The sequence below is a fragment of the Xenopus laevis genome, chromosome 7S, assembly GCF_017654675.1.
Source record: "Xenopus laevis strain J_2021 chromosome 7S, Xenopus_laevis_v10.1, whole genome shotgun sequence".
NCBI classification, from domain to species: domain Eukaryota; kingdom Metazoa; phylum Chordata; class Amphibia; order Anura; family Pipidae; genus Xenopus; species Xenopus laevis.
In genome coordinates, this window is record NC_054384.1 from 18,125,408 (window position 1) to 18,135,412 (window position 10,005).

General features: G+C 40.4%; 1 long non-coding RNA gene across 6 annotated transcripts; it reads right to left on the bottom strand.

Annotated features, from left to right (window-relative positions):
- Positions 1 to 3,058: 3,058 nt before the first annotated feature.
- On the bottom strand, positions 3,059 to 7,882 carry LOC108697411. 6 transcript variants are annotated; one of them, XR_005962884.1, is made up of 4 exons: positions 7,660 to 7,882; positions 4,362 to 7,261; positions 3,732 to 3,795; positions 3,059 to 3,351 (listed from the first exon to the last, which is right to left on the bottom strand). It is a non-coding gene; the product is annotated as an uncharacterized LOC108697411 (long non-coding RNA). The 6 variants fall into 6 exon arrangements; XR_005962886.1 differs by having other exon boundaries at positions 4,362 to 6,993; positions 7,080 to 7,882; XR_005962887.1 differs by having other exon boundaries at positions 4,362 to 6,387; positions 6,875 to 7,882.
- Positions 7,883 to 10,005: the final 2,123 nt, after the last annotated feature.

A 10,005-nucleotide genomic window follows, 5' to 3' on the forward strand; every position in this document is an offset into this window, starting at 1 on the left:
AGTGGAACTAATGGATATTAGGGGTCATTTATTATTGCCAGGCATGAAGGATATACTCATTAGTGGGTGCAAAACTGTGCCAATTAGTGTGCATTTTGCATTTGAAACTTTTAAGTTGATGAGATTTATAATCTCTTCTGATCATCTTTTTTGTTAAATTACTTACATCACTTTTATGATCAGTTATATATAGATATTGTAAAATTTCATTCATACTCATACTTTTTAGACAAACGAGCCAATTGAAAGGAGAGAGGCATTTTACTGGAAATTAGGGATGCATCTAATCCAGGATTCTGCCTTTTTTAGCAGGATTTGGACTCGGCCGAATCCCAAGTGCCTGGCGGAACTGAATCTGAATCCTAAAAATCGTGACAAAGAAGTTTAATCGCACACATTCGCTTTACCCCATCCTTGCCCTTAGACCATATTTGCATATTCTAATTTGGGCCTAACCACTCACTGTCCGGACCTGTGTGATTGCTTTTTCGCTAATCTGCAGTTTGGTGCACCATTCAATAATTCTTATCTTCTGAGTTTGAGCATTACCCGTGTATCCAGATGTGGGAGTTTACCAAATTCTTCATCTGGTATCAGAAGTGGGATCCACCGTACCTGGGGACGGAATCTTGGACTGTCAACCATAATTGTGTGCAAAATGGACCCACAAAGTAAGCTTTTACCTATTTTTGCACTCACTTATTGGCTGATGTCCTATTTCTGTCTCCCGGCAAGGCTTTTGTTTAAGTAGTAGGTGTCTTGATAAGATTGACTGTTGCAATGTTTGCTTTAGTGCAGTGGTCCCCAACCTTTTTTGCCCGAGCCACATTCAATAGTAAGAAGAGTCGGGGAGCAAGACAAGCATGAGAAAATTTCCTGGAGATCGAATCACTTGATAAAGGGTATTGTACCCAAAACATGTCGTGTTTGCCACCACTCGGAATTAAAGTTTATTTGCAGTAATTCTGCTGGAGTTCCTTTTCCTTCTTCAATATTGGATCGCATGTATCAGTTGCAACACAGAGGAACCGTAAAGGAATTGGATACAATTCATTTGAAATTCGTACTGCCTACCATCCCCCTCTTCTATTAAGTGCAAAGAATGTCAGGTAGGACTGTGGGTGTCCAAGTGCAAAATATACACCTGACTATTGTTAACACCACCAGCCCTAAGGGATGAACTCCATGATGTGGCTGGAGCCGACACGTCACCATGCGACTAAACGCATGCGACGTGTCTGATGTTCTGAAGATAACAGGAAGTGAAGGAGAAATTTCAGGTAAGAACTACATTTATCCGACTGTTGGATGAAAACGCAATTGTTTGCAGGTTCTGCCCCTATAGAACTTGGCTGCCTGGATCATTTTCTTTTTAGGAGAACCCAAAGTCTTGTTCTGCAAGCCTAGTTATATAGGACTGATTCTCCATTTTCATCTGCCTTTTTTTTTTCTTTTGAAGGTCATTATTTTTCCAGTTAACTTCGTAGGCACAGCAGTGAAGTTCAGTTCAGATCTCCCTTTACGGACATATACAAGATAATTTGGGTGTGAAAAGGTTACCGCACTTCAGTGGCAGCAGTAATTGGAAAATGTACCCAAGTTGGTGCTATATATAGGGAACAGCTGCTCACTAATTCCACAGACAGAATGCTAGAACTTCCATTAATAAACAGTCAGATTGTCTGCGCCATCTCAGTAACGCAGTGTTACATAGAAAGGGGCTCATTTACTAACTAAACATTGGTGGTTGTTACATTTGGGGAGGTTAATAACAGGGCAACCATTTTTCCATATAGAACAATTGAAGGTATAGAGCACTCTGAAACCCATACCTTTTATTGTTCTATACGGGTTGACTGCTACCCTGAGCTGAGGGTCCAGGAGCACCTGGGCCATTGCTTTACTTTGGTGAGTTTTCTACAAGAAATAGATACATTTGTGCTTAGATTTGTTTCTTGGACAAACATTTTTCCCCCAAGCTATGACATGTTCCTGAGTACCATATAGCAAATGTGCATGCTTTTAGCACCCCTGTGTGTATTTGTAACCTAAACTACCTTATCTAGGGGTGTTTCCTAACACAGTGGGGCTCATTTATCAACACTGGGCAAATTTGCCCATGGGCAGTTAAGGTGGCCATACACGGTCGATAGCTGCCGACAGCTGTCGGCAGCTTATTGGCCCATGTATGGGGCCCCCCGACAAGCTTCCCCGATCGAGATCTGGCCAAAAGTCGGCCAGATCTCGATCGGATGGGACTAAAAATCCCGTTGGATCGTGGCCACATCCGTTCGTTGATGTGGTCCCCCGATCCGACTGCCCCTTACCATTCGTAAAGGTGGGCATATCGGGGAGAGATCTGCTCGTTTGGCGACATCGCCAAATGAGCAGATCACTCCGTGTATGGCCACCTTTACCCATAGCAACCAATCAGTGAATATCTTTTTAAAGCCAGCTGCAAGTAGAACAATGAATGCAGCAATTTGATTGGTTGCCATGGGTTACTGCCCATGGGCAAATTTGCCAAGTTATAATGTCAAGCAGCTGTTGTCTCTTAACTAGTGATGGGCGAATAAATTCGGCAGGCGCGAATTCGCAGTGAATTTCCGCATTTCGCTGCCGGAAAATAAAAAGCCCCGCTCTCCTGGTATTTTGATAAAGGAAATCTGTATTGCATCCAATAGGTACAAAATGTATATAAACAGTAATCACAGCAGTCTCTTAAAGGAGGAGGAAAGGTAAAAACTAAGTAAGCCTTATCAGAAAGGTCCATCTAAATATACCAGTAAACCCCCAAAGTAATGCTGCTCTGAGTCCTCTGTCAAAAGAAACACTGCATTTCTTTCCTTCTATTGTGTACACATGGGCTTCTGTATCAGACTTCCTGCCTTCAGCTTAAACCTCATTGCCCTGGGCAAGAGCATGCTCAGTTTGCTTCTCTCCCCCCACCCCTCCCTTCTCTACTGTAATCTGAGCCCAGAGCAGGGAGAGACTCAGGCAGGAAGTGATGTCACACCATATTAATACTGCAGCTCCTATCCTAAACAAACAGAGAGTTTCTACAGCTTTTTACTCAGGTATGGTAAAACATTCTACAGAATAAATATAGCATTCTAGGTTGCACTATTGCAGCTAATCTATTGGCAATAAAATGCCTCCGTAGCTTTCCTTCTCCTTTAAGCACAGGGCGCCAAAGAACTCTGAGATTCCACATACTGCAGGGCTTTCTCTTTCACAGCCTGGACGCTCTCAGTGCTTCTGTGTTTCTTTTCGTACTCCAAGTAGAGCTTGAAAAAGAACTTGATCCATTTAGCTGCCAAGCTCAGATGAATAACACGCTCAAAAATGTCCCTGTTGGAAGAAAAAAGGCTCATTGATCAGCGTGACAAACAAGTGATGGGTGCCACGGCTTAGAAGAGAGAAGCTCTGAAGAATGCTTTAAAGGGACAGTGAAGCGAAAATGCCCTAAATTAATTTATAAATAAGCTTTACTTAAAGGAACAGTAACACCAAAAAATGTAAGTGTTTTAAAGTAATGGATTCCCTAAAATCATAACCAACCGATACATGGGAAAAAAATATTAAATAAAAAAAATATTTGCAAAATAGCAAACAGACATTTAGTTTTAAAATAGATGAACAGTAAAAGCCACCTGCTGATAAGTGGTTATAAGTTAGTAAAACTGATTGCAACTTTTATTACATTTACATCGTACTCCCCAAATTATTACCTTGTCTATCCAGAGGTTTTGGAATCAATGTGAAGGCAGTTGTGATCCAGCAAATCTGGGGACCCTGGGTGAAGAAACAAGGGCCATCCTGTTTAAAGGGGAACTCCACTAAGTTCCCTAAGCCTAGCCCCCTGCTCTCCTGCTGATCTGTCTGACTACTTTGCTGAGCTGGCTGACTACTGTTACTTTGTATCAACAACCAGCTGTCCTCAGCCTGCATCCTCCAAACCCCACAATTCCCTGCACATGTGATTTCAATAAGGAACAGAACATCCCAGTGCAATGCATTGTGGGGTATGTAGTTCCTGCTTGTCTGTAAGCTGTGGAGTAGTTGTTATAATTTGTAACATCAGTGTTTAGTCCCTCCTTCCCTGCCAGGATTTCAAATGATGCAGAAAGTGAAGAATTGTTACCCAGCTGGATTTCAGCATAGAAAATGGCATTTATTCATACTTTTTGAAGAAACGGGTAACTGTGATGGGTATATTAGGGGTTTCTGTGTTATGTGGGCCTCTTTATCAAATTTTGGTTTGGAAGCTGGAGTTCCCCTTTAAGAACTACATTAACAGGCAAGCAGCCCCACAATTCAATGTCCTGTTCTTCAGTATAAAGCAGCCCTAACTTTCCTACCGAGCAGATCCTTCAGGAGCTGCAGTTCACTGAAACACTGGCTCAGAAGAAAAAGGCCTTCAATGGAACAATCATGGGGAGCGTATTCCGATATCTTCAGAGTCAGCAGGAACCTCTTTTTCTCTTCATCCATCTTGTTCAATGTGGCAACCACAGTCTGGCCCTCAACAAAATGGTCGCTGATGTTGGTCACAAACTTGTCAGATATTTCCTATTAGGAAAAAAACAGCAGTGTGATTTGTCAGTTCATATGGATTTTCGATGGGAGATTAACTATACGTAAAAACAAACAGAGGTTGAGTGGAGTTTTCCATATTTTTATTATTTCCAGGCCTGGACTCAATAGGTGGAGTTGGCCACAGTTTACTAAAGTTATAATTGAAGCAAGCTATTTGTTATATTCTTTGCTGCACTACAAATCTCACACAACAGCAGCTTTGAGGCTGGAGATTCCACTTCTATGACGTTGTTTTAAGGGCACCAATTTGGCTAATTCCCTTCCAACTGTTTGCATATATTCAATGACACTACTATCAGTCACCTTCAGTTCTCTTTTTTTCTGCTCTGCAAAGCAATATTAGGGAGTCCCTCGGGGAGGTTACCCCCACTTCTACAGATGTCTTGTCTTTTATAGCTTGCAGAACGTCAATTAAAATTGTTTATCACGTCCAAAGGAGACTAAGGCACTCCACAGTCTGACATCTCTCCCACGTGAAGCCACACAGACTGCCATTACTTACTGATTTGGGCACCAATCCAAACAGGCTGTATGGGAATTCTACAAAGACACCATATGGCATGAAACTTTTCACAAAGCCAGTCAGGTGCATCCCTGGCTGCACTTCAGAAATGACTTTTGCACACAATCCTTTCTCAAAGGAGGAAATCAGAACAGATTTCTTTGTTAATAACTGAACCAAACTTGTAAAGGACTAAGCCAACCGCAAGTTTTGTACTAAAAGTTCATCAACTTTTTCTTTTAAAGGGAATCATCACCTTTAATTTCCAGTATATTGCAGAAGGGTGTGATATTATCAGAGCTGTATACAAGGAGTATGCCCTGAGGAGCAGTTGCGAGGAGGACAAGAAGAAATGATGGTAGGGTAAGACAGTTATGGTATTAGTGTTGCCATTTTTCAATAGGGGAAAAAAAGGCACAAAGACACACCGAGTGATGAGCAAGTTTATCAAATCTTTTCAAACAATTTTGGTGCCCCGAAAGGATTTAAATTTACATCATAGAGATTTTTCTCTAAATACAGTGTTGTGGAGACATCAAGAAAGAACAGAATCTATTTTCTAAGCGTAAAGGTGGCCATACACGGGCAGATTTTTTACTTCCAAACGACTGATTCCCTAACGTTCCGATAATATCGGTAACTTATCGGATGGTTGATGGTGTACGAACAAAATTGATCGTGAGTTTAAAAATGTTGGTTGTTTAGGGATAAAATCGGGCAGTGGGTGTTAATTACAGACATTTGTCGTAGAACGATCGTTCTTTGCACGTCAGAATTGTAGCACAAGCTAGATTCCTGCGCGGAACCAATTTGTGAGACCTGAACCTGACCCACGACCCACACCAGCTTGGACCCGCTACCTGACCCACAAGTACCTTATCCGCAACCCGATCTGTGACCCACTGACCATCAAGAAACAGGAAGTGCTGTCATTGTGAACCGGAAGTGACATCATTAGAAGTAGGCGTGATCAGAAAAAAAGGAGTAAAACAGGAAGTGCTGAGAAAAAAGGAGTAAAACTCACTATTGAGAAGACACCCGACCCGCAAACCTGGAGAACCGCCAACCCGTGTCATCCATTTTTAAGGTTTGTGTGTTGCAGCATCTCCAAAACTTACAAATGCAAAGCCCAGGTTTCCTCCATCCAGCTCAAAAATGGCTCCAGCATTCTTAACCAATGTTTGCAATTTGCAAGGCAGAGGGTTCCCTGGTTGCAGAAAGCACTGGCGGAGTGCGAGTCTGATGGTCTTTGTGGATGGATCAATCCACTAGATACAGGCTTTGGCCTGCAGACAAGAAGAAAAGTTAGTGTTAAAGAATCCAAATATCTCTCCAACATTCTAGAATTAAAAGTTGCTATCATATTCGTGCACATTATGGTCAATGATCAGGAGTCAATGAATCATTCTGTATGTTCTTGGAGCTTGGGAGGAAGCTGAAGAACAAGGAAACCCAAACAAATGGGGAGAAAATATAAAAATCATAGTACCCCGGCTGGAATTGACCCTAGAACCCCAGAGATGAATGGTGACAGTGCTGACCTAGGTCAAAGTTGTTCTAAACAAATACTGCCCCAGGTATGGTCCAATTTTAGAAATTAATAACAAACTGCAGGTCTGTAACCCTTCGTCTAGATACTAGGGTTGCCACCTTCCTGTTATTTTACCAGCCTGGCCGGTAAAAATGATGCTTGATCCCAATATTATTAATAGGGAAAAAAGATAAATATATAGGAAGGCCGGTATTTTTTTCCAGAAAAGGTGTCAACCTTACTAGATACGTATTTCCTGTCCCTCCTCATAGGAACCTATTTTCTTTGGTTCAATGTGCAAGAAATCCACAAAACCCGTGTAGGAGGAAAGGAAAGACAAAGTGAGGCTGCTCTGTGTCACCTGGAAAAAAACATTATATAGATTTACTCACGGATCCACTGTAATTTCAGGATACCAAACCAAATACAGTTCTTTCCTAGATTTACCTTTTCTACCTGTGTTTTAAGTACAAGTCCAGGCAACAGATTATTCAAGCTCCAGTTCTGTTCCACAGTTGCAAAAGCACCAGCCACGTCATTCTGGGTGGTGGAAAGACAGACGATCTTACCCTTATTCTTCACTTCCTTAATCACATAGTTTAGGTACTGCCCTACTCTGAGTAAGGGCCCTGCAGGCAAACACAAATTAAAGGGATAATGTCATGGGAAAACATGATTTTTTAAATTTAATTTTAAATCCGACATTGGGCTAGACATATTGTCAGTTTTCCAGGTGCCCCCAGTCATGTGACTTGTGCTCTGATAAACTTCAGTCACTCCTTACTGCTGCACAGCAGGTTTGCGTGATAGTTGGTTTCAGACAGTCCACCAGAAATAACGACTTTTTTCAATTACTTTCTATTTTCTATTTGCGACCATTTTTCTAATACTGAAGTGTAAAGTTTCATCACTGATGTGTTTTTTTAACGGATGGCTTAAAAATTAAACTATTATACACACACACACACATTTTTTTAAAGATAAACTTCCATTTGATAGAAAATAAATATATTCTCATATTACTTACCGAAAAAAGGTTGTCGTCATTTTCCTTAGGCCTCTTTTTAACAGCTTTTTGCTCCCCTTTTTTGTGGGTTCCACCTTGAGGGAAACTTTTTTCCATGTTTCCTAATCTTTATGGGGCAGATTTATCAAGGGTCGAAGTGAATTCCAGGGAATTTTCGAAGTAAAAAAATTCGAAATTCAAAATAATTTTTGGATACTTCGACCATCAAATAGGCTACTACAACTTCGACTTCAACCTTCGATTCGAATTAAAATCGTTTAAATATTCGACCATTCGATAAACGAAGTACTGTCTCTTTAAAAAAAAACTTCGACTACAACTTAAACCTGCCGAAATGCTGTTTAGCCTATAGGGGACCTCCTGTGTGTTTTGCTAAGTTTTTTTAAGTCACTTGAGGCTATATGGTAAGACAGAAGAATCAAAAGTGGGTATGATAGTTGAAAGTGCGATTTTTAACCTTTCTTTTGGAGACGGATTCAAATTCTTACTAAAACACGGTCAGTTTTAAATGCATTATTGCCCTAGATTACATATCTTGAATGTGTGGACCATCTTCCTACAAGGCAAGTACAACACCTTCTATCATATTTCAGACCAGGATAAGCTTAGGTCCTTGGTCTGCACAATGAATAGTGTACAAGAATATCACATCTAATATTGATGTACACCTATAACAGTCTTAAGAGCTGAGATTACTTCCTACTGGGCAAGTCACTTGCATTACAAATAGTAGTATTGTTCCCCACAGTAATCACTAAAGCATACAAACCTCTACAAATTATAGGATCCCTATAACTGCCACATGAGATTTTCTGTACCTACAGATATTTAGGGGCACATTTATTTAGGGTCGAATTTCGAAGTGGTAAATTGTAGAAATTCGACAGTCAAAGTTTTTTTTAGTGAATTTAGCTGTTTTCGATTGAATTCAAATCATTCGATCGATCGTTCAAATCGAAACGATTTAATTGATCGAACGATTTTCAAAAACAAAAAAAATAGTAGGAGGTTAGTAGCATCACTGCCCCCGCACTGTCCAACACAAACAAAAATATGTATATTAAATTATACCCACTTCCAATCAGATAGATATAACTATAGAAATTTGTACCACCCAGAGTTTGGCTGAAACCTGGGCAACATCACATTTATCTTTTTCTTTGAATACATATCAGGACTTTCCAACTTGTAGACATCCAGCTGCAGTGCGGATCAGCAATAGATACTACACTTTGTTAATTCAATGTGGCTGCTCTAAGTTTACTTAACGGCTGCAGTACACTCATTCAACAACTGATCTGTAATGTTTTCATACGGGGACCTTTATTGGGGACGTGGGACAGATAATCCATCTTCCTAAACACCTTTTTCTTAAATAGCCTGAACATAACCGGCGCTAACCACAATTGCGATCAACTCTGTCACTTAAACCTGTAGCTGTAGATGCATTAAGCGTTAGTGATGGGCTAATGCTTGGTAATTCCAGAAGGCTGGGGACATAACAGGGAGGGGTAGTGAAATAACTCAGGGAAGTCCAGTCTGCAACCTTCCAGCTGCTGGTGTACTACAACTGGTATGTCCCACGACAGCCTTTGCCTTAAGGGCATGTAAAGGCAAAAACATAAAATCCAATTTTTACTTTCTTTAATGAAAAAGAAACCTATCTCCAATATTCTAGAGAGCAGTCGGCAACTGTGTAGAGATTTGTATTGGATTTTTTTGCCTCTACATCCCCTTTACTGTTTCCAACTCCAGCTGCAGAGACAAAGATCATTGTGCCAGATTTAAACAGATAAACTGGGATTCTATTTGGAGGATTATTTTGCTGCAGTCCCTGGTTCTGCAGAGTTGGAAAAAGTTTGTATTAAACAATACAAAAACTATAAAATCCACATTAGATTACATGACAACACAGGACCCAGTGCAGTCTGTATATTCAGATAATTAAACAAGTCTTGCTGTATCGGCTTCTGGCAGATATTATTTGACTTGTGTTGTTTTGATAATGTGTGATGATCCCTAAGCAGCCCAGACCACACTGTTTAACAAAGTTACAAGATGGTGACCCCCGGTGGCCAACTTTGAAAGCATAAATCATTTGTTTTATTAGGCTTGTGATGCAGTAAGTTCATGTTTATGTTTAGTATCCAAAAAAAAAGCATTTCTAGCCTTATTCTATATTAGACTTTACTTCTCCTTAAAAAGGGGTGGTTCACCTTTAAGTAAACTGTTAGTATGTTATAGAGTGTATAGCAACTTTTCAATTGGTCTCATTTTTTCTTTTATAGTTTGAATTATTTGCCTTTTTCTTCTGACCCTTTCCAGCTTTCAAATGGGGGGCACGGA